Source organism: Athene cunicularia (genome assembly GCF_003259725.1).
Source record: "Athene cunicularia isolate RWA chromosome 3 unlocalized genomic scaffold, athCun1 chr3_part1, whole genome shotgun sequence".
Classification (NCBI taxonomy): domain Eukaryota; kingdom Metazoa; phylum Chordata; class Aves; order Strigiformes; family Strigidae; genus Athene; species Athene cunicularia.
The window spans coordinates 89,393,634-89,396,047 of record NW_020799097.1 but is presented as its reverse complement, the minus strand read 5'-3'; the positions used below and the strand labels follow the sequence as shown (position 1 = coordinate 89,396,047).

At 41.8% G+C, this 2,414-nt stretch overlaps 1 protein-coding gene across 1 annotated transcript in view; it reads left to right on the top strand.

The window, feature by feature from the left end:
- Positions 1-2,219: 2,219 nt before the first annotated feature.
- Positions 2,220-2,414, top strand: part of RMDN2 (regulator of microtubule dynamics 2) — a 48,672-nt gene continuing 48,477 nt past the window's right edge. Inside the window, exon 1 of the mRNA XM_026845871.1 lies at positions 2,220-2,238. The gene's annotated coding sequence lies outside the window, so the exon portion shown is untranslated. The remainder of the gene's footprint in view (positions 2,239-2,414) is intronic.

Sequence of the window (2,414 nt, the reverse complement as noted above, 5' to 3'; positions counted from 1 at the left end):
GCTAACTTTTCTAATACAACACAAAAATACTGTCCAAGTCCAAACTTTCACAAAAGACAAGTTAAACTACATGGCCTGGTTTTACACAAAGAGTGCTATAAGGCTGGTTCCCTATGCAGGTGTGTCAGTGTTGCAGTTTGGGTGTGCTGAGCTCATCCCTGAACATCTGCCTGGGGCCAGGGATAGAGTGAGGCAGGATGTTGACAGGCTCTTACCACTCCAGAGCTGCTGACCTTCATGTAACTTGTTGGAACTTCAGTATCTTGATATCTTTCTTCTTTCAAAATTGGCTGAAATTAAGCTACAGGTTCAGGACCTACTGGGTGGAAAAAGTGTCATGGTATTGCCTGACAGAAGGACAGCACATGGACAACCTGGGGAAACAAGCTTTGTCTTCTTAGGAAGTAAGGCTAAAAATACACCAGACTAACCATTTTATAACAGATGGTGGTCTGGAGTTGCATGGGTTTTAGGACTTCAGGTACAAAATTTCTTTTGAACTAGGAAAAAATCCACATGCCAAAGAACAGCACTTTTCTAAAAATAGTTCCTTTCAGTTTTTTAGCACATATGTCAGATTTAGACCAATTTAATTGTGTGGGTAAATCCGTGTTCAGTTCCCCAGCTTGGAAAGCCATTGTGTTCTGGCAGGTTTCTACATGCATATGCAATAACTTCTGTGCTTTCACACTGCTCTCCCTGGGTAAAATGGCCGCTGATGTAGAGCAAATAAGGAGTTTGGGACCAGGCAGGTGACCTGATTTTCACAGTTGCTACGCATCCAGGAAGCTGTAGGTGGTGGTTCTACTGGGCTATTATTTTTGAAAACAAGCCCACTTGTCTAAGGCCTGCAGCCTGAGACAGCCACCTTGGAAAATATTTGAAAAAGCTCACTTAGGTTTTTGCATCCATAGTCATTTTGTTTCAGCTTTGTGCTTTGTTTGCCCTCCGATTAATTATCTTTTTTAAATCCTTTCATGTTTTAATTGGCTTACAAGAAGATTTTCAGCAGATGGTATTGAAAAGAGAAAATAAAAATAAAGGTTCTCCAACAAATTTTTACCTGCCCTGAACATTTGAAATACCATCAATATGGTGATTCATGTAGTCCTGCCTGTTCCATTTTAAACCACTGATGGATTGCGTAACTTAAAATAATTATTTATTGTGAAATGTGTTCTTTAAAATAATTTTATTTCAGTAAAGTTTCCATAAAATTGAAGAGATTTTAACCCTCAGTTTAAAAATCTCAAATTACAAACATTTGAACAGATTATATATTTTTGTAACTAGGAAAACTGTAGAATACTGAAACAGTCTTAACAAATTCTACAAATTCTACCGTTCTCTCAGGTTGCAGTTTGGCTCTAGTTTGAGCCTAGTTTCATCTTCAGGTTCTAAATGGAGAATAGTTAGCAGCTGTAATTATTTTAAAGGAAGTCTTTGAAGATAAATAGACATTAGACTGATGTATGTTTACTAATTTGTAGTAAGACTGAAAATTCTTGAGTTCTTGTTACTCATTTAAGGTACTTTTTTTTTTTTTTTTTTTTTTTAACAGCACTTTGTTCACTTTTAAAGGGTAATTAGTATGTCTTTTAAGAACTACATTGTGTTCCTTTGTTTCTGAGTAATATAGCAGAGGAAAATTCCAGCTGTTGAAGAGCAGTTTCTTTCATTGCACAGGTACAGTGGTTTCCTTAATGGTTTCCTTGAGCCCTCACACAGAAGAACATGAGTTTTATACTTTTAATTTCTGTCAGGATGTTGTGCATAGGCACCCTCCAGAAGCCTTCAGCAAGACGAGTGGGCACATCAGGTTGTCTGTGATGATCCTTCTTCCATTCAGGGCCAGAAACAGGAGGCAGATCCAGAAAGCAATACTGTCATAAAGGAGAAAGAAGGGGCTTGTGAGCATCACCGATAAAAGGGATGTCTCAGATGGGATGCAGGAGCAATACCTTCTGCTCCTTGTTAAACCCAAGCTCTTCCACGACTTTGGGCCATCTATACTGGACTTCGGTGAAATCAGCTTTGGGCCCTTAGATGGCTAAAATTGCAATGAAGGTTTTACTGCCAGGACCGCTCCTCTTCCTGGTAATTGGGAGGGGGCTCGCTGTGATTTTGCAGTTTAGGTCTCCACTAATGCAGTGAAATACAGTTTCTCTAGGGCCTAGAGGGAGCAAAGGTGAAGTGAGTGGAACCAAGTAGCCACAGACTGAAGGGAGTCACACACAGGTAAATTTGCACTTGAACAGCATATCCGAGCCCTGTCTGAGGCAGGTGCAGCGGGCATCCCCCCAGCCGCGGCCCACCCGGGCTCACAGCTGGAGGCCCCGGCCCCAGCCCCGGTCCCGGCCAGGCCGGAGGTCCGACCGCTCTAGGGTTGCTGGAGCCATCGGGCGGGCCCGGCT